The sequence below is a fragment of the Phocoena sinus genome, chromosome 20 (genome assembly GCF_008692025.1).
Source record: "Phocoena sinus isolate mPhoSin1 chromosome 20, mPhoSin1.pri, whole genome shotgun sequence".
In the NCBI taxonomy this organism is placed as follows: Eukaryota; Metazoa; Chordata; class Mammalia; order Artiodactyla; family Phocoenidae; genus Phocoena; species Phocoena sinus.
In genome coordinates, this window is record NC_045782.1 from 53993887 (window position 1) to 54014785 (window position 20899).

Genomic DNA, 20899 nt, shown 5'->3' on the forward strand with positions numbered 1-20899 from the left:
TAAAACTTCGCCTGCTCATGTCCTGGTGTAAGGCATGGCTTGACGACCTGTATGTGTGTGTGCATTGTGTGCACTGGGCAGTTGGGCTGTGTCCAGTTTCTGCATCAGACTCCAGGCCCCGGGGTGGCCAGGCGTGTGTTTATTCTGTGCTCCTTTACACATATGCCCTCGTGTGCGCATTGCTGCCCTCTTAAAGGGCTGTGTAGCCCTGTGTTTGGGTGTCTGAGTCTTTTGGCAGAGGGGCTGGACTTCTTCCATTTTTCCCTCCGTCTCCTCCAGCTTTCCTCCTGGGTCCATCACGTCTGTCCGTAGGCTAGTGGGTGTGCGGCCCGAGAGTCCCAGCAGGTCCCTGGTCTCCTTGGAAGCCTGGAATGTGATGACTGAGACTCACCATCGTCTTACCTCTGACCCTCGTTTAACTAACTGTCTAAAATCACGCTCCACACACAGCCCAGGAGCTGGTGGTGTGAGACCGCATGTGGAGCCAGGCTGGGTCCCTGCACTGCCCGGTCCCGAGAGGGGCCTGTCGCCGTGGGATCAGGAAAGCCAAGTTAATCAACCCTCTGATCTGTCCGGCCCCGAGTCACAGCTCAAGGCTTTAAAATCAGCCAAGCCTGGAAAAGGAGGCGTCATATTATGAGGCTTTAGGAATTCCATTTAATATTTTAAAATATCTGCACATTCCTTTCCCGGTCTCGGTTAAATAACCTCTCTTCTGTTAGGATTTTCTGATAAACCCAGAGAAACCTGCAGCCGTTGCCCACACATGCCTTCCACAAGTAAAATAATCATCCCTCCTGCTCACGGCTTGCCTTTCTTCTGAAATGGCACCACTCCACCCTGTCTCCCCGCAGCTCCCAGCCTGGTTCTCCTGTGTCCCCAGACATCCCAGGGAGACAGGAAGAGGAGGAACGATGGTCCCGATTTTGCCAGTGGAGATGATAAAGCAGCATAAATGCAGGGTCGGGGCTGGGCTGCCCCGGGACTCCCACGAGAGCCTCTCGCTTGCTTTCCTGGCTTTGAGCTGAGCCACGCACCTCCCGACGGCCTCATTCGGACACTGCCTTTGCCAAGCGTTCTCACTTTCTCTCCTTGGCAATTTATTGATCACCTTCTGCCTGCCTGCCTGCAGGTGACTGTGGACTATGCACTTTTTACTGATGCTCAAAAAAGTGGTAAAAACGCCGGTGCCCAAGGTGGTACAGCTAAAAATTGTCAGAGTGGTAACTCACACCTGGAGAGGCCCAGCGTCTTCCTTTCCACTAAGCCAGGTGAACCGTCTGGCAAATGACCCTGCAGCCATTCCCTCCCCACCTGCCCAGATGCTCCCACCCGCCCCCAGGGCGGTGGGAGCCGTGTTCTGCCCCAGTTACTCACTGCACATACTGGGCATATCATGTATGTACATACATATAACACATATGATGTAATCTATAATGTACACATAGAATATGTAATATACCCCCATGTAATACGTTATAATACGTATCACAAAATACGAGCGTCAGTTCTTTTCAGTGTCATCTTTTCCCACTAGGTTTTCTACTCTGGCGAGTCTGGGACCTGCCCTTCCTGCTTGGCATTTCTGGCACCTGCTCTAAAAGCACGAGCACACAGTAGGTGCTTTGTCAACATCGGAATTCCCTTGTGGTGTGCAGTGATTTTAGACAAGGTCTGTGCCCGCCTGTGTTTTGTGTTTTGTTGTTATAGGACTGCTGGGAGGCTTCGTGGTGGTTTTTCCTTAAGAAAACCCCTCCTTCCCTGCAGGGGTGTGTGGTGCCTGCTATCAGCGTCCAGCGTCCATCAGGCCGGCTGGTCACGCTGTGGTCCTGAGGAAGGGCTGGAGGTGGGGTGGGGGGAGTGTGCATCCCTCCCAAACCTCACACCTCACGCTGGCTGCCCATCTGTCATCTGCCTGCCCTGGACACGGCAGGGACCTGGTGGGAGGCGCACTGCAGTGCTTGGCCCAGGCTTCCCGGGAGAGCTCACTCCCTGATGGGGACAGGCTTCTGTGCATCAAACAGAGGGGCGAGAGCCTTCAGTACCCAGAATGAGCTGTCACACTGTGTCCCCGGGGCCCACCTGGGCCTTGGAGGGACTTAAGTGGCTCCCCGAGAAGCAGGGCACTGGGTGGCCCGGCATCCACGCTCTCACCAGCCAGGGCAGGTCCAACTTTGTTTGTACTTAACTACCGGGGTCCTGCATCTGAGTTCGTTAGGGAGGAGGGGAGGCATTTAAACCATCATATATAACATTCATTACGCTCCGGACACTGTCCAATAAGTGCTTTACCAAAATGCTAATTTATTTAACCCTCCAAACAGCTTTATAGGGAGGTGCTATTTTTTTTTTGGCGGTACACGGGCCTCTCACCGTTGTGGCCTCTCCCGTTGCGGAGCACAGGCTCCAGACGCGCAGGCTCAGCGGCCATGGCCCACGGGCCCAGCCGCTCTGCGGCATGTGGGATCCTCCCGGACCGGGGCACGAACCCGTGTCCCCCGCATCGGCAGGCGGACTCTCAACCACTGCGCCACCAGGGAAGCCCTGGGAGGTGCTATTTTTATACCAGTTGTTGACAGATGAGGAAACCGAGGCACAGAAAAGCCCAAGGCTTGTACTACGTGGCAGAGGTGGGATTCACACTCATATGATCCCGCCTGATTCTGAGTGCTGCCACTTTAAGAAAGAGCTTGGAGAACCATTAAGGGTTTAGTCCCCGTTTCCCTCTAACTCCTCTAAGTTCGCTGGAATAGCAACAGAGGAAGCTGATGGCTGGGCATTGAGAGAGGGGGTAAGACAGAAGAAGGGCCGTGTCTGGTCCTGTGACCACTTCCCTCCTGGCCAGCCCGGACACCAACCCTGGCAGGTGGGAGCTTCTTTGTCCCCCGGCCTCGAGGTACAGCTATTAAGTGGGGATTTGCCCATCCATAAATCAAGGCACCTGAAAAGTGAAACCGGGAACCGGCTCTTTCCCCGTGTTTTGATTAAAACAAACAACATCGTGAAATGTCAACCTGTTTGGAAAGTTTGCGGCATGGAAAGACGATTGCCCAGATGGCTTTTTAAAAGTATGAGAATTTGCCTGGCTGAACATTTTTTAATTAACACCCTGAGTTAATGTTGATAACTATTCATAGCTCAGTGAGCTGGACTTGGGGTGGGTTGAGGGAACATTTGGTATCTCTGGCAGAGGTGGAATGTTGACCTGGCTGGCAAGGGGGCTGTCGGCCGCTTTTGCAAACCTAAGGGACCTCGGGGCCCATTTAGGCCAGTTTGTAGTCAGAGTGTGGCCTTACGGAGCATCATCGGGGCTTTTCCTGTTAGCATAAGTGTTACTGCTGCCGCCCAGGTGGTCTCTGGGGCTGAGGTCTCCCCAGATGTGTTCCGCCCCAATCTGGTGAGCGGTCGTCTCAAGGGAATTCTTTGAAAAAAATGTTGCTTGGGGTCACACCGTTTAAATTTACTTCCCTGACTTTCTGTGACCTCATTTTTCCTTAAAATATCATTGGAAAAGTGTTTCTGAGTGGAACATTTTATTTTCCGTTCTAACATGGTGAAACTGACACAGGGGGGCCCAGGCTGGGCTGGAGGGTGGGTGACCCGGGCCTCGCGCACCTTCGCGGGTCAGCCCTCAGCAGGCTGGGGGTGGCACTGGACCACAGCAGCATCTTAATCCCTGTCCAGTGATACCGCACCTCCGTGTCGCTGGTGGGTACACGCCGTATTCAGAGGGCGTCCGTCGAGGCAAAGATGAGACTTTAAAAGAGAAAGCATGTCACACTTTTTTTCTTTTAAAGCATGATAGATCGGGCTCTGTTTTAGGCTCCTGTCAGAAACTCTGCTCAAGGAAGACCCAGGAGAGAGCTCAAAGTAGGACCAATGTTAGCAGCTCCAGAATGAGGTGGATTGGGAAAGACGGCAGCTCGGAGAGCTACCCAAAGCAGCAAGTCCAGCTCGTCTGGCTTAGCAATCCTGGGAGAGCTTTGCCGTTACTGAGATCAGCCACCTACATTTATGGAGTACCACGGGCCAGAGCACATGGCTGCTATCATGAAGGATTTGTACGCTGTACTAGGCGCTTAGGAATCCAAACAGGTGAGGCATATTGCCCACCCAAAGGAATTTAAGGTCTCCCTGGGGAGAGAGGATAGATAACCCCTCCCCTCCAGGATCTCGTGTTTAGCACAAACGTAGGGGTACCGGCAGTAGTCCTGTGGCTCAAGTGCGAGCCGTCACTGACAACTGGCAAGCCAGGTGGGATTTGGGCCGGGCTTAAAGGGAAGGTGTTGGGGAGAGGCAGGGCAAGGGAGGTGTTGCAGATTGTGGGGAGCAAATATTGGCTGAGAGGCCTGCAAAGCAGTCCTACAGCAAGGCTGGAGAGAGAAGAGGATGGATCTGCGCGCGCATGGCCTCTGGTTTCAGGCAGCAGGCAGCCACCGACAACTGCTGGGCAGAGTCTGGCTGAGTTAACTGATACTTTAGGATGATAAGCCGGAGAGCTTTATAGAGTGGACTGGAACAGGCAAGTCTGAAGTTGAGGAGCCTGTGTTGGGGGTTATTGCAACAGTGGAAGGAGGCAGAGTAACAAGGTTGCACTCAGCCTCACCCCTGGAGCCAGAGGAGCTTGGTGCAAATATTGACCCAGCTACTCATAGCCACCTGACCTTGGGCAAGTGTTAAATCTTCCTGTACGTCAATTACCTTATCTTTTACATAGGGACATGCTAATATTCATTCATTCCTTCAGCCAACAGCCGGCTGTACCATACAATGTGTGCTGGTCATACAGTGGAGAACAAAAGGGACACGCTCTCTGCCCTCGGGGATCTAGTAGGCAGAGACACAAGCGAAAATGAAATAAACAAATGCGGTCATTTCCGATGAGGTTAAGTGCTGTGAAGGACACAGCCGAGTTGCACTGCTTGGGTGGCCTCTCGGAGAGCGTGCCCTCTGAGCAGCAGAGACTTTGGAAGTTAAGGGAAGTGGTTCCACTAAGGAAACAGCACGTGCAAAGGTCCCGGGGCACAGAAGAGCTTGGAGCTTCCCAGCCCAGAAATAGAGCCAGTGTGTGGAAGGATAGTAGACGAGGTGAGCAGTGATACCAGACGAGGAATTAAGTAAAATGTTTACTGGGACACAGTGAACAAAAAAATGACATTCCTATTAGGGGAACATTACGGACCTGAGGTTATCGAGGGCCCAAGCTGTTATCATGGCCATGGGGATATAACAGAAGACAGACCATGACCAACATTAGCAGAAGAACCAACTGGAGGTAGAGTGATGCTCAGTGTTAGGGGGAGGGCTGCCCATCTGCGTGATGGAGAGCGTGAAGCTAAATTCACTGAAGTGGGGAGCTTCCAAGGGGAGCCTGGTTGAGGCAGTAGAAGAGGTACCACTTGGATGTGGCGAATTTGAGGTGATTTGGCAATCGGTGATCACCCTGCCCTGCAGGCAGCTGGCACACCGGGGCTTAGGATAAAGGTTAGGGCCAGGGTTTGGGGAAGTCTTTCATCAAGGATGAGGGGAAAGGGTGGAAATTCAGCCGGCTGAGGACTGAACCTCAAGGGCTCCCCTCTGTGCTGCACCAGGAGGCAGAAGAGGACCCAGGGAAGAGACGGGGAAGGCGATCTTGTGAGACTTGGGCGCCCGAACGGGGTCCACGAGGATCCCAGTCCCCAGGCTCACATACCCTCTCGCTTGTCCATGCTCCTGGGGGGGCAGCAGGCCCCTTATCTCCCCCATGGCCCCTGCAAGCTGTGTCATGGAGCCTGGCCTCTGTTTACAGCCTGGAGTTGGGTAACAGGCTCTGAGAAGTGGTAGGTCCCGAACTAAAACGTGAATGCCATCAGGGAGCCCTCTGTCCGTAACAACGCAGGTATTTGGAAAATGCCACAAAGCAGGTCTGCTCAGCCCTGCGGCTGCAGCCTGTCAGCAGGGCGAGGATTCTTGGTCAAGTACACAGTTCAAGCCAGTACTGACCATATCCTTCAGTGGAAAGCGCCCCTCTCCTATCAGTGAAATCTCAGGCTGCCCCTGAGATTACCCCACGGCCCTTGCCGTCTGGGTGTGTCCGACTTCTGGTCTTACCCTGATCGTGCAGGAGGTCCCAAGGGAGCCCTTGCCAGGTTGCACCTCCAACCCCAACTTTGAGTCAAGCTGACAGCCATTGATATCCGATTTCCAAGCTGTTTCTGATTTCACAGGCCATCCTGCAACTTCTATTTTGACTGTTTTAAAAAATTGCATCTATAGTTTTATTTCTAGTTCAAGACAATGAATATCCCTTGCATTTTTATTATCTATTGAATACCATGGCTTTTCTTTTTCTTTTTTTTTTTTTTGTTTTGTTTTGCGGTACGCGGGCCTCTCACTGTTGTGGCCTCTCCCGTTGCGGAGCACAGGCTCCGGACGCGCAGGCTCAGCGGCCATGGCTCACGGGCCCAGCCGCTCCGTGGCATGTGGGATCTTCCCGGACCGGGGCACGAACCCACGTCCCCCGCATCGGCAGGCGGACTCTCAACCACTGCGCCACCAGGGAAGCCCGGCATTTTGTTTTTCTTTACCAAACAATGCCTGTTCATTTTAGACGTGCAAAAATGAGAACACAGATCACCCATCAACTTACTTACCGCTAGATGACAGCTGTTAACCTTTGCTTTTTCTTCCCGGTTTGTTTCTATAACCTATGCAATTCTGTAATGTTTTTACAATAATAATAATAGCTAGCATTTATTTATTACTTACTACGGGCCAGGAAATGTGCTGTGTAGTTGAACACATGGTTTAATTTAGCACCAATAAGCAGCCTGTGAAATGGAGACCAGTGTAGTTCTATTTTATATCCTCAAAGAGAAATAACATAATGGTGGTGGCTGAGAGGCTTACTAGGGGCGGCAGGCAGAGAAAGGCCTTTGTGCCCTTCTACAGCAAGAAAAAAGATGTTTTTGGCTCTTAATAAATGTTTATTGTTGAACTGCAGCACACAGAGCACTTCAATACTGTGTCCCTGGAAAATATGTTTCCAAGGGGGGGTGTACAACAGTATAAAGTATGTACTAGAGAAGAAAAAATATATACAATAGCAGTAAAGTGCTCACTTTAATCACAATTCTAAATTACTTATTTTCATATTAACATAGATATTTCATAAACCAAGAAAAACTGAGCTAAGTATTATGTAGTTTTTAATGGTTAACACGAGTCAAAGAATTTTTATTTAAAAGAGATCAGGAGCTGGTAATTCAAATAAATAAATAAATAAACCTTAATCCTGACCTGGAGACAAATCCCGGTAAAGATCCAGGTTCATTTTTCTTATTGATCGCACCCTCGAATTCGTTGTGTGAATTTGCCAGATTAGATGGTATAATTATCTTTTTTTTTTTTTTTTTTTTTTTTTTTTGCGGTACGCGGGCCTCTCACTGCTGTGGCTTCTCCCGTTGCGGAGCACAGGCTCCGGACGCGCAGGCTCAGCGGCCATGGCTCACGGGCCCAGCCGCTCCGCGGCATGTGGGATCCTCCCGGACCGGGACACGAACCCGCGTCCCTTGCATCGGCAGGCGGACTCCGAACCACTGCGCCACCAGGGAAGCCCGGTATAGTTGTCTTTTATAGGCCTGGGTGGGACGATGCTCAGTGTTTACGCTGCAGGGGGGCGTGGTCAGTGGGAGCACTCAACAAAGGGTCTCAGCAAAGACTGCGAGGTCGGGAGATTGGAAGGAAGTAGGCAGATTCAGGGCTGAATTAAGAATTTTGTGACCTTAGGCACTTTTAACTTTGGGAGCCCCTTTCCTGGTAAAAATCAATCAATCAATCAATAATGGTGTTTTACGCCTCCATAAAAGGCTGAATGTAATCCAGGCTGGATTCGTTGTTACATAGGCATTAACCTTATTGTCAAATTATTCCTTTTAATTTTAAAAGAAATTGGAACATTTTCGCGGGCCCCTAAATTATCGTTGAGTCCTGGGCAGGTGTGCCCAGTGGGTGTGTCGGCCTTAGGTAGGTCCCTAGAAAGGGGACCTGGCAGCTTGGTGTCCTGACAGCTACTTGGCCTGTTTTGTAGAAGTCCCTCGCCTGTGACTTTGGACCCACTCAGAAGGTTCAAGAGTTCCCCCAAACTGCATCCCTTTTTGGCCAGAGGCGGGGCTCTCGCTTACGACGTGTTGAAATCCTGTCTTCCAGCCCATTGATTCTTCTTTCCCCACCCTGGTCTTCTCTGGAAGCAGTCTGCTGTGGGACGGGACTTGTTTCAGGCTAATGTTTTCTTGGGGCCTCACCAGCCGGGCCTTTTGTTCCTCAGTCCAAGTTATCCAGGAGGACCTGCCCCTTCCATCTTGGTTGGAGGTGGTTGGACCGAGAACCACTAGGTGATGTTTGGCTCGCAGCATCCGCGAGATGTCAGGAAGGAACCTGTCAGGGTCGGGGGGGTGCAGGGGGAAGGCAGGGACCGTTGGGGGGCAGGCTGTGGGTAGCCTGTGGCAGTCTCTGGCCTTCCTTGGAGGTTTGGTGTCGGGCGTGGCACGCTGCTGTTGGCCTGTTTCCAAGGGAGGCCCGTCTGCTCCCCGTCCTGCTGTTGCCCTGAAGATGCAAAGGCAGCGGGGAGGTATGTGTGCAGCCTCGGCAGATGTGGAAGCCAGTGTGCTGTGGGCAGAGAGAGGAAGCATCCGTGCTGCTCTATCCAGCCTCCCGAGAGGCCCTGCATCTTGTCTGCCCTGGATGGCCGTGCCGAGGAGAAAAAGCAAAGGGAAAAGAGACCCCTGCTTGTTTTAAAGACCAGAGCAAACACAAACCACTCTGTTCAAAGCGGTGGTTCTTAGGAATGTATTTCAGGCTAGAGGTTGGATTGCCTAGAACTGGATTATAGGAGAGGGGGAGGGGCCGCTCTCTCTTGGGACACAAGTAATGTCTCGCTCACCCTCCTACACTGCAGGAGTCAGCTGGGCAGGTCCAGAAACCAGCTGGCGAAGAGGGGAGAGCCCTAGCGGAAGAGCGGGGAGGGGTCAGCTTGCATGAGGTTTCTGGGGAGGCGGGTAAGGAGGTGTTTGAGGGGATCCCTTCTAAGCTCTCGCTTCTGTGGACCACCAGCGTTGGGTTCACCCAGGAGCTTGTCAGAAATGCAGAATCTCCGCCCGCCACATCAGACCTACTGAATCTCCAGGTGGTCTGGGGACCCTCCCTCCCCTCCCCATCTCATTCCCCCACCATAAGATTTAAAGAAGACCCCCTCGAGTGTCCCACTATCTCCCCTCCAATGTCTGCTGCTAAATTGGCTGGATTGAGACGTCATGGGGGCAGGGTGAATTTAGATTCACTTGTGTTAAATTTCCCGTCTCCCCTGGAAGGCTGATTGGAATCATTTCCAGTCACCTAGGCTTGAGCTTGAATGAGTTCATCGGATGCTTTCCACCCAATAAGCTGAACATGGGTTGGGCAGGTGGGTGGCTTTGCATAAAATAGTAACAGGAATGGGAATCCATTCTGGTGCTGGGGTTGGAGTTGAAGAGCACATTGCTGTTTTGCTCGCTTCTTTTCAATGAGTTTTCTAGCATTTGCGAGTTGTCTGGTTAGGTCCCAAGAGTTGCACGGTTCATCGGAGCTAAAACTGTCAAGTTCTTTGCTCCATGGTCAAGAGGCCTATACTGCATTTGAGGTTGGCTGTGGATGAGGAAGCCAGCCCAGCGAACATGTCCCCAGGATTGGGGGGAGGGGGTCCTGGAGCGCACCGGGATCCTGGTCCAGCGGCTGCAGCCCAGCCCCATCCTCGGAAACTCTAGAAACCTAGGGAGTGATCCAAGCCCCGCCATGATGTGTGTGCATCCAGAGAAGGAACAAAACGCCACCCAAACAATCCTTTCTCTTGTGAGTGAAGGTTACAGGTTTTCTGTTTCAAACCTGATGGTGTTGTTTTCCTCCTTTTGCTTTCTTCTCTCTGTTTTCACTTGCCAACCTAAGGGTCTAGAGTGATTTCTTTGAGCCTTATGATGGTGAAGCTTAGAATGAGGCTATTATCTGTAAACACCTTTTGAAATACTACTCTTCCTGGTGTCTGAATTAGGTTGAACAGAGGTCGGATTTAAAGATTAAATATCTCTTCTTTTGCAGCAACAGTGACTATGCTGATAACTGTGCGTGTTTGCTCAGGAATTCTACGGGTGGTGTGGAATAGCCTTGTTCTCTAGAAACCCGCAAAGGAGTAAAATTAATAAAAGCGTAGCTAATATTTATTGAGTGCACAGAGCTAGGTGTTCCTCATGTGTTATCTCATTCAGTGAATTCAAACATATCATAAGGTCAGAGTATATAAAAATTCAGAAATGCTGTCATAGAAATCTTTGAGCAAAAGTCTCCCCGACTCAGGACTGTGGCAATAGATTAATTTTGTAGTAAAGGTCCATTGTGAGTTTAAATTTTGTTAAAACTTTAAAACAATGACTATCCAGTGTCATACCCATTCATGTCTTAGTTTATTCTAGATCTAGTTTATTATGGTGATAACCTATATTTCTTTGAAAGTATTCTTCAGTTTGCCATGTACACGATGGATAGGAAATGGATTTCTCCGTTTATTCTGAATTAATGGTAGTCTTATTCTATATTGAAGAATAAGCAGCTGTAAACTCCTGTGTCCCTGGGAGGCTGTCTGGCATTCGTTGTAAGCTTGAAGATGAGTTTCGTTATCTGGTTTCCTGTTGTAAATCTCCCTCTCTTTTTGCAGGTGAAATCAGAGGTTCGTGACTGACCTGAGTAGGTGCTTTGAACCGAGAAAGAAGGACAAGATAAAAGGTGAGCTGCACATAGTAATCGGGGCACAGCCCTGCTGCTCTTCTTGCTTTGGGGGTTCTGCTCCTTCCACGTCACACCTGGCTGCCCCGATATCCCTACGCACCTGCGTGCCAGCCTGGAGTGCAACTGGCAGGCCGGAGCCTTGCACTGGCCATCAGAGAGGGTCCAGAGACACAGGCAGGTAAATTCTAACAGTCATCATGATAAATCCAGGCCAGGCTGTACTCTCACAGCTTTTACTTAGATGAACTCATTCTTACCTCTCACAGCCCAAGCCAGTCAGTCATGTTACGCCCAACCTACAGAGGAGGAAACCGAGGTCCAGTCATTCACCCGGGACTGCACAGTTAATTAGCGAGGGAGCCAGGATTCAAAGCCAGAGCTGGCACCGGCCCTGTGATCTCTTTCCATTCCGAGTGACAGTGAATCGTCCCAGTCGCCGGCGCACCATGCGTCAGTGTTCCTGCCGCCTGCTCTTTAGACGCGTGGGTCCGAGGAGGGACACAGATGTCTTGCATTTTGCAGGGAGAACCGTCAGGTAGGTGACTCCAAGGCTGCAGGTCTAGGAGACAAGGGGGCGTATGATTTCTCCTGATGCCCTTCAGGGGCAGAGACTGGCTGCAGGATTCAGGGGGACCGCAGGGCTTCTGGAATGCTGCTGACTGCAATCTGGCCCTAATAAAGCAGGATGTGGGGCAAGGGGCCACTCCCTGGGTGCGAGGGCTGGGTTACCTACAGCTCTCTAGACCCCATCATCCACAGAGGTCGCAGTTCTGGCTGTAAGTCCCAGGCACACGTACACGTCAGTCCTGCCAAGGTAGCTGGAAGCTCGGAACGTGGGCATGTTTGACTGGAGGCAGCAGGTGGTCTAATAAAGGCCGTGCTGTGCTATGCAAAGCAGGGCTTTGGAACTGGGAGATTATGGTGCAAATTCGCCACTGTTGGTCTAGCATCAAGGTAAACAGCATGGACCCAGAAGTCCTGGGTTCAAATCTCACTTCCGCTGCTTTCTCACTTTGTGACCACAGGCTGGTGACCTTCACTTCTCCAAACCTCAGTTTCCACATCTGTAAAATGGGGATAATAAGGATTATCCCCGCCACGGTGTGATGTGAAATAAGAGAATACACCGCGTTAGGTGCCTGGCACCGTGCCTGGGACGTGTGAAGCCTACAGTCAAGGTCAGGGTTGTTGTTGTTTTTCTTACTTGATCTTGGACATGATCTTGGGTAAATCACTAAGCCTCGGTTTCCTCATCTGTAGGCTGGTGATGCTAACGCCTTATCCTCAGGGGAGGTCGTGAGTTAAATGAGATAACACAAAAACGTGTAGATCACAACAGGTACCCTGTCTAGTTCTCTTGCTCGTTTATCATTATCTACATGGATCAGTCAGAAGGAAGGCAGCCACTGAGTGATACTAATCCCTCCATCCACTAGAATACCGAGTCCCAACAATTGCTCTACAGCGATTTTTCGATTTTTTAAAAAAAAAATTTTATTAGAGTATAGTTGCTTTGCAATGTTGTGTTAGTTTCAGGTGTACAGTAAAGTGAATCAGTTATACATGCGCATATATCCACTCTTTTTTTAGATTCTTTTCCCATACAGGCCATTACAGAGTACTGGGTAGCGTTCCCCGGGCTATAATTAGTAGGTCCTTATGAGTTATCTATTTTAGATATAGTAGTGTGTATATGCCAATCCCAGTCTCCCAATTTATCCCTCCCCTGGTAACCGTGAGTTTGTTTTCTACATCTGTGACTCTACTTCTGTTTCGTAAATCAGTTCATTTGTACCCTTTTTTTAGATTCCGCATATAAACGATACCATACGATATTTGTCTTTCTGTGTGTGCCTCGCTTCACTCAGTATGACAATCTCTAGGTCCATCCATGTTGCTGCAGCCCCGATTTTCCAGTCTGAAGCTCCTCTTTTCCCAGACGCCCGCTGCTGCTCTTGACTTTGGTAGCACAAGCTGGGATACACCCTAGGGGCTCCAGGCTTTCTTTTCCAAAGTAATTCTATTGGTTTTCCCTAAGCCTCTTTCTTAAACCCAGGATTCATCATGTCGCTTTCTGACTGAAAACAGACAAACGAAAAACCTTCCATGGATTTCTGTTGATCATCTCAGCAAACAGATCTCATTGGGCACCTAATCTTACCGCCCACCACTCGAATTTGAAGCCTTTCAGCCGAGCCCACCTGCTTTGGATCCTACCCCCCGAGACTGGATTATTCCTGCACCCCGCCTCTGTGCTCTCCCTGTGTCCCCATCTGTGTGCTTCACCTCCTCCAAACCCCACACGCACAGGGCCCTGCCGCAGCGGCGGCCCCTACACTCGGCACATCACCTTACTTTCAGGACTTCACCTGCCGTCTTGTGTGCCTCCCCAGCTGGTGCCTTGAGAGTGGGTGGAGGCGGGGTGGGGCTTGTTTTCTGTCACTGGGGTGTTTTGTTTATCCCACCCCTTTTTCACTGCTCATTCTAGGACCTGCACAGACTGGGTGCTCGGACGATGATGGTGTGGGTTACCTGGTGGGAGGATGGGCCTGGAAAGGAGAGTCAGTTGCTTAAATGAGGCTTTAGCTGCTGTGTGGCTTTGGCAGGCTGTGTGTGAGCCATGGGGCGGGGGCAGGGGGTTAATGAGTGACTCCAGGGGGATTTCCAGGCAAATTGTGGGCACTGCCTTTCTGAGAACAGCCTCTCTGCTTTAGCCCGCCCTCTCCCCTCCCTCCCTGGACGACCCCCCCCCCCCCACCTGAATGCCAGTTCATTCCATAAGAGGCACAGTCCCTATTCCCATCGGGATGGCAGCGATGCCCTCATTCATTCTTTCATTCGTTCATTCATTTGTTCTTTCATTCATTCATCTAACAGATCATTCTGGGGTGCCTGCTCTGGGGCAGGACTGTTCTAGGCAGAGAACGTGATCCTGTTCTCATGGAGCTTGCTTTCCAGTGCGGGGCGGGGCGGGGGGGACTGGGGGGGGTTGGGGGAAGGTAGATAATACGCAGAATGGTAAATAATTAACTTATCTAGTACATAATAGCAGAATAGTAAATAATTAACTTATCTAGTACATAATAGCATTGTGGAAAAGAAAATAGAAGCAGGAGCTGTTCAGATGTGCTGGGTGGGGAGTAGAGGGCAGGTTGCAGCCTTGAATAGGTCGGACGAGAAGGTGACATCTGAGCACGGCCTTCAAGGAGGTGAGGTCTCTGCCAGCAACAGCTCCATCAAGGCCGAGGCAGGAGCGTACCTGGTGTCTTTGAGGACAGAAGCACAGGTGGGGTTGGAACTAAGTCGGGGAGCTCAGTGCCTGGGGATGACTTTGGCAGAGGCCAAGGAGAGCCTTGGGGCCGTCAGGCTTTCCCTCCGAGGGCCCTGGGAGCCATGGCAGGATTTGGAGCGAAGCCGTGCCGGCAGCCCACTTCCTAGGGGCTTGTATGGAAGCCGAGAGGCCGGGGCAGCTGAGGGATGAGGGTGCAAGCAAAAGGGACATTGAAGGTGCCTTTTCTCTCCTCTTCGCTCACATACAGGTGACAATAGAATGATGTTTAAGGCGGGGATGAGCTGAAGCTCCCACTGCCGCTTCCCAGGGGCTGAGTCTCAACAGCTGTGCCTGCCTTACTCAGCAGAGGCTCTTGCACTGGGGTTGGGGCTTAGCGCAAGGATCCCATCTCCCCTCATCCCTGCCAGTGGAGCCACCCGGGGCCACACGGGCAGGCTGCAGACACGGCAGCAAAGAATAGTAGTGACAGAGGAAAAAATAAAGGAAATAGGGGAAAAATTACAGGAGGAGAGAGACCAGCTACCCCTGTTTCCCCATGCTTGTCGTGTCGGGGCGGTGAGGGGTGCAGGCTGCTCTCAGAGGACCCGTGGCGGTGGGGTTCTCACCCCTCAGAGTGACCAGTACTGCTCAAGGTCATCCCCTTTCCCCCTCCCCCCAAGAACGTGGGCCTTGACAAGTGCAGGGATGCACGGCATAATGGTAGGAATGTCATGGCTCTTCTTTCATCTTTCCTGTCCTGTGGTCACAGGGACCACCAAGGTGGGCACGCTAGGGGTGGTCCAGAGCTCACCTCGGAAACAGGGTCTTTCTTAAAATGCTGCCAGGAAGACCTGGTCTTGGCTGTCAGCAAATGCCCTATGATGGCAGGTGCACTGAAAACTCGGGCCATAACACACCTGAAACTAACACAACGTTGTGAGTCAACTATACTCCAATGTAAAATAAAAATTTTTTAACAAAACAACAACAAAAAAAGAAAAAATAAAGGAAACCCAGCCCATAATGGAATGCCTAGCGCCCATCTTTGGGGGACTTCTCTGTGACTTATACATATGGCGGAAGAGATAGCTAAGGACTGTGACCCGGACCCCCGTGTACCTGGTGACGCCTTAGAAACGTGTCCGTGCTCTGTTGGAAACGCTTGGAGAAAGGAAAAGACGAAGGGCAGAGTGGAGTCTTTTGCTGCACATTTCCCCCACGCTTGAGTGTACTTCCAGATGGCTGCACCAAGCTCCTGGGTACCGGCTCTCCTGGGGACACTTTCCTACCCATCGCCTTGCACTCTTTTACTTCCCAACTAAATGGCCCAGGGAGGTGGAACGAGATGGTGGCCCAATGGCTGGGCCCATGGAGCAGTAGTCGTAAACAGCAATATTAAAATATGACCGACTTCCTTTCAACCAACGATCATGTTCACTGCCCTTGAGCCGCAGAGGCTCCTGTGTGAGGTCATCAGGGAGAGGAACTATTTTTATAGATGAAAAATCTGACGCCCCGGACGGGAGGACGGGCTCTTTCCTCTGTCCATCCATCGTGTGTGTGTGTGTGTGTGTGTGTGTGTGTGTGTGTGTGTGTGTGTGTGTGTGTGGGTGTGTGGGTGTGGTGGGTAGGGGAGAGGTGCGGCAGCTAAAACGGTGATTCCTGCCATAACCATAATTGAGAGGGAAAAGCTGGGGCTCTGGGAAGACGAAGCGTGTCACAGTTCTGAGCGGCCGTGGGGATGACCTCACCCAGGGGACGAGAGCCATCCAGAGGACGCGCCGACGGAACTTTCCCTCGGGGTCCAAATGTGAGTCACCATGGCTCTGGCCCCTGCAGCGGGCTCCGTCCCCAGGCCTCCCACTTCACCCTGGGACATCGTGGTCACTGGTCAGTCCTCGTGATTCACTCGGTCCCTCAGGCCAGCAGCCAGTGGTGGAGTCTCTCTCCTGGCATCTGTCCCCTCAGTGCTATCAACGCAGATGCTATGTGCGGGACGTGTGTAGCAGAGAAAAGCACCTCACACCCTGCAGGGGTCAGGCCAAAGCCACTGCCACAGCCAGTGGATTTCAAAATGCAGTTTGGAAAGTACGGGGTGCTCCGTGGAGCGAAGACAGCCACAGCCTGACCTCTCCGAGCCCCCGGGGATGAGTCACGCCGTGATACCTGAGAGGTGGGGGGATAAACAAAGCTCACCAACGAGGAGCTCCACGTTGGCGCCCCATCTAGACAAGCGAGTTCACCCAAAAGGCCAGCGGCTGGCAGGGTGTCAGGTTTCTCACCACACCCAGGGCTCAGCCTCTGCTGTCATCTCTCCTCCTTGGTTTTCATCTTCTAAGGATAGAAATAGTGTCATCTTTTCTCAGTCTGTCAGTCTCACACCTGCCGGCAGCTCCTGGCCGGGAGATGCCCAGTTGCTATCCAATTTGACGTCATCTCTGTTTACTGTCTGTTTTAGAAACCAGGTAGCGAGAGGGACTTTTTGAGGATGAGAAAAAAGTAAATCCCCAAACTATTTCAGTGAGGGTTTTTTGTTTTTGTTTTTTTATCTCTTGTGCTTTATTTTCGTATTTTCCTTTTCTCTCTCTAACTTTGTCTTTTTAATTACAAACAAATATTATTCTGTAGGAGAGACCATACATGAGTGGGGAAGGAAGGATTACCCAAAGAGGTATATGAGTTTGTTTTCCCAGATGAGATTTGTCAGATGTCTATCTGGGTGATTCCTCCTGAGAGATTTACTCCACACCCACCATAGGAGCCTGATGCCAGCATCTTGGCCTTGGTGGCCAGTCCTGCCTCTCACCTGACGCAAGAAGGAGGGAAGCATGTTAATAGCAATGGGACTCCGTTTACCTACCTTCAACCCCTGTTATTCCCAAGAGGGAAGCTGACTTATTGCCTCACAGTTGTGTCCTTTGGTTCATCAGTTCTGGAATTTTCCACTTCTAGTCCGTTCCCAAACAGAGGGTTGGGAAGGTCGGAGAGCGCCATTAGAGGTCAAAGGTGACACAGACCTCACCCAGCCTCAGGCCTGGGTGGACACCTGTCAGGCTCTCTCTCCAGAGTCCTGGTGGGTCAGGACTCACCGTCCCAGTTGAGGGAGTGGGGTGAAGAGCAGGAAGGGTGGAGGCTGGGTCCCAGGGATGCTGTTTGGCCTAAACCAATGAGGGTCAGCTCCACAGGACTCAGCTGACCTTGGAAAACAGGTGGTCGAAGGTACGGGCATGAATGTCCCTTGGCCAAGGTGTGAGAGCTTGTGTGAAGGTCCAGTGACTCACTCTGCTTAGCAAACGATAAAAGAGAAGTGACTCACTTTCAACCCTGAAAGAGAACTCCTAAGGCCAGGCCGCCAGCACCTGTCTGGGACACGGTTAGTTATTAACGCTGCCGGTAAGAGTGTCATGGGAACCAGACGCCGGCCTGGATTTGCTGGAGGCGGCCTGACTGCTCCCAGCTCCCACACCATCCACTCACCTTCTTAGGGCTCCTTCCGGCCTGACCCCGAGTGCAGAAGAGGCCACGGACCTCTTAGTTGTAGAGCATCTCTCAAGGTGCCCCTCGGGGCGCAAATTGCACAAAGGACGAGGTTTGGTGAGGGGAAACCACAGCCGACAGATCAGCCCGAACACGGGCATTCCAGGAGTGGACTGTGGATGCACTCCCTGCCCTGCGGGTGCTGCCCCCAGAGTTCTGCTTGCTGGGGCTCCGTCAGACCTGCAGTGCATGGCTTCGGGTGGTGTGGGCGACGCTGTCCAGGGGCCCCGCCGAAGAGGAACCCTGCCACCTCCCGTGGAGGCCCTGTACCCAGGATCATCGGCTCAGGCCCTACTGACCTGTGACCCCAGAAGACGGTAGCGTCCTTGCTCCATTCTGCCCTGTGCTCAGCCCACCACGTCCTGCGGCTGCTTGGGACAGCTTAGGGAAACAGAGGGCCCGGCTCTGAGCCCAGTTGCAGGGCAGGTTGGGAAAGCCGTAGCTTGTGAGTTGAGCACGGATGGCATTCACATCAGCTCTGCCCTCTCCTCTTTCTTTTCCCTGCCTGGAAAAGGACACAGTGGGGGGACTTCCCTGGCAGTCCAGTGGTTAAGACTTCACCTTCCAATGCAAGGGGTGCAGGTTCGATCCCTGGTCGGGGAACTAAGATCCCACGTGCCTCACAGTCAAAAAAAAAAAAACAGCCAAAGCATAAAACAGAAGTAATATTGTAATAGACTCAATAAAGACTTTAAAAATGGTCCACATCGAAAAAATCTTTAAAAATAAAAAGAGTACACAGTGGGCAGCTTCTCCTCCCAGATTCCCCAGAGCATCCTTCACTGCTCTTGGGGCGGCCCAGCCTGGGCACAAGCCATGCCCTCCTCCCTCCCTCCCCCAAGTCCACGCCCTTCCACTTCCAGGCGTCAAACAGGAGGACAGATTGAATGGGAAGAGGCGGGAATTTTGGTGAGTCAGGCTCCCAGGGTCCAAACAGGAAGCCCATTGCCCAGAGGGAAGAGCCGTCCCCAGTATTTGTTGCCACATGTAAAGCCCTAAAGTCCTGGGGGGGCAGTACAGAGAGGGTGGGGTCACCAGTTGCCCCCTGGGCTGTGGAAGGAGCCCTGGGCTAGCCACTGGGGCACGTGCTCCCTGGGTGGCCCTGAGGAAGTCATCGAGTTACTGCAGCAGAGTTTCCCCATCTGTGAAGTGGGAATCGTAACAACACCTGCCCTGCTTACTTGACGGGGTCTGTGTGAGGCCAGCTGAGATCACTGAGCACGTGACCAGGGCTCCAGAGCGGTAAAGGCCACCCAGGTTGGGGTTGAGACACCGGGGTGCTTATGGTGATTAGCAGTAAAGCAGGGCCTGAGGCTTGTGCTCTCCTGGGAAGGTGGCTTCGCAGGCACCCACCTGTAGCTTAAGAGCTTCTTGGGCCTCACACAGCTGCTAAGTCACCGCCTGGTGCGTGTGCTTTGTCTGGGCTCCAGCCTGAACAGACAGCCTGCCCTTGGCCGCTGCAGGGCATATGCTCCTCTACCTTCTCTCCTTTGCTGAGTGGACGGGGCAGGAGCAAAAAGAGATCCTAGGGTCTTGCCTCTTAGGTTTTCCCGAGAGACCTTCTGACTGCCCGTGTAGAAACTCTGGTGGCGCTGAGTCCACGTAATCACTGGGGTGGTGATTTTGGTGTCTCCTGCCATATGATCTGTCCTGACTTGCCACCTTCTAGCCATCAAAGACGAGAGAGGCGCATAGGAGTGTCCGATCGTATGCTGTGTACCAAGGAGGTGCTTGACCAATAGTTGTTGCATACACAAATCATCTAATCTTAGTTTATGTTGCTTCGTGGTGTGCCATGCATTCACCATGCATTCATCTTTCCTGATGGGGCAATAACCATCTACTCAGTGCCTTTTCTATGCCCAGCACTGTGTGCTGAATGGATTGGGTACAATCCTTGTTCTGATAAAACCCAACTCTTTTGACTACCTAATCCCATCCCCCAACCTAATCCCATCCCCCATTCACACCCAGGACCTCCCGTACGTCTTTCCAGAGAGGTGTTTCCTGCGTGAACGCTTCAACAACAGAGACTTCCATCTCTCCTAAGGCCACCCACTCTCACATTGGCAACTCCAGTTGTTGGGAAGTTCATTCATTGAGGGAGGCTCCCGCTGCTTCTGCATACTTCCAAGAGGGACTGAATTCTGGGACCTGGAAGAATCAGAGGAGACCGAGGTTACTGAGACTTGAAGAAGTGGAGAGAGAAAGGAGCCGCAGACCCCCTGTAGGGGGTTAAATAGTATCCCCCAGAATTCCTGTCCACTTAGAACCTCACAGTGGGGCTTTATTTGGAAATAGGGTCTTTACAGATGTAGTTAGTTAAGGATCCAATGGCAAGTTCTTAGGAGAGAAGAGAAGGGGAGACAGACACAGAGAAGAAGGCAACATGAACTTGGAGGCAGAGTGGAGTGATGCGTCCACAAGCCAAGGCTTGCTGGGAGCCACCAGAAGCTGGGAGAGAGGGCTCTCCCTCAAGGCCTCCAGAAAGGCACCAACCGTGCCGACACCTTCACTTTGGACTTCTGACCTCCAGAACTGTGAGAAGATAGATGTCTGTTGTTTTAAGCCACCTGTTTGTGGTGATTCGTTACAGCAGCCTTGGGAAACTAAAACGTCGTCCAACTGCGAAGAGCAGCGTCAGAGTACGGAAGCAGAGATAAACATGCTTCTTGGGGGCCTGGAGGAAGCAGACTCGAGGTGAGGGGCCGAGGGGAATGGGCTACACTTCAGGGCGGCTCATCTGTTAGGGAGGAGGGTCTGCAGGCCAGAGGGGCCCCTGGGTGGAGGACCTTGACTCCAGGCTGTGGTGTATGTAGAGGAGAACCCGTTTGCCAGGAACCTTGACGGTCTTCAGGGCCCAGAAAGGTACCCACCCTGGGTTCTCTGACTCTGACCTCTCTCTGCTAAACTGTCCCCAGTTCCTCCTTCTTTATTCATGGAAAGGGATCAAGCCAAACTTAACCCTGATACCACCCTGCAAATAAATATGTGACTTTTACAATGACAGAAGTAATTATAAGACGCTTACCGCGAGAAACGTTTACAAAAGGCCAGGAAAATATTTAGGATCCATATTCAGTTATCTATTACTCCATTATTATGAAATCGTACTTCTGTATTTTTATGGGTATTATTTCATCGTAGCATTATGACGTGGTGATTTTTGAACATTTTCAGTGCTTTTTTGGTTTCTTTCCTTTGCTGTGAAATAAGGCCCTGATGACAATGCTGGTAGCAAGAACTGTATACATATCTGTGCTAGTTTCCTGCGGCTGCTGTAACAAATTACCACCAACT

The 20899-nt window shown here is 51.6% G+C and overlaps 1 long non-coding RNA gene across 6 annotated transcripts in view; it reads left to right on the plus strand.

The window, feature by feature from the left end:
• LOC116745538 overlaps positions 1 to 20899 on the plus strand; it is a 170086-nt gene that overhangs the window by 115779 nt on the left and 33408 nt on the right. For 4 of the 6 annotated variants that reach the window (XR_004347454.1, XR_004347456.1, XR_004347455.1 and 1 more), the window contains exon 2: positions 10721 to 10788. This is a non-coding gene — a long non-coding RNA (uncharacterized LOC116745538). Of the gene's footprint in view, positions 1 to 10720; positions 10789 to 11057; positions 11327 to 11816; positions 11970 to 20899 lie in introns of all 6 variants that reach the window. The other 2 variants (XR_004347459.1, XR_004347460.1) reach the window with 2 other exon arrangements.